The sequence below is a fragment of the Arachis hypogaea genome, chromosome 19 (genome assembly GCF_003086295.3).
Source record: "Arachis hypogaea cultivar Tifrunner chromosome 19, arahy.Tifrunner.gnm2.J5K5, whole genome shotgun sequence".
Classification (NCBI taxonomy): domain Eukaryota; kingdom Viridiplantae; phylum Streptophyta; class Magnoliopsida; order Fabales; family Fabaceae; genus Arachis; species Arachis hypogaea.
In genome coordinates this window covers 67,285,075-67,285,907 of record NC_092054.1, presented here as the reverse complement: position 1 = coordinate 67,285,907, position 833 = coordinate 67,285,075, and positions in this window count along the sequence as shown.

Genomic DNA, 833 nt, shown 5'->3' with positions numbered 1-833 from the left:
CAATCATGAAACCATGCTATTTCATTGAATAAATGTGGGTAAAAGGTTATAAATCCCTTAAATCAAGCACAAGATAAACCCTACAAATGGGGTTTATAAACCCGGCAACGGCGCCATTTTGATGAACGGATTATTGATGGTCTAAAATTCACAATAAATTCTCGTTGCAAGTATAGTTTCTAAACCAACAATAATCCTTTCATACAAAAATTTTGTTTGTCACTAGTACAAACCCCTAAAATCTATAAACCGAAGTATTGAACCTCAGGTTGTTCTCCTTAGGAATTGCAATAAAGTGTCCTTGTTATTGGTTATGAGTTGTATTTTGGGGTTTTTGAGATAATAGGCAAGAAACATAAATGGCAAGGAAAATAAACTAACAACTAACAAAGCTCTTGGCAAGGAATGAGAATTAGAAGTTCCATCCTAGTCATCCTTCTCAATTGTGACCACAATTGTTCATTGTTACCACTTAGTTAACCTCTAACCATGGAGGAAGTCAAGTGAATGAATTAACTTGATTCCACAAGTCCTAGCCAACTCCCAAAGGAAACACTAGCTTTAGTGGTATCCAAATCAATTAGCAACTTCTAATTATCAATCAACAAAGGAATTAGATAACTCAAGCGTCACTAATTACTCTACCAAATCCAAGAGGAGAAAATTCTATACTAAAATCCAACCAAGCATTTCATTAAACACTTGGAAGGCACAAAAGGAAAGCATAGAAAATCTACAATAAGAATGAATTCTAACAACAATTGGATGCAAAGAATTAACAACAACAATTAAAGAAAACAAGATCTACATGAATTACCTCAAATTGCATTAAA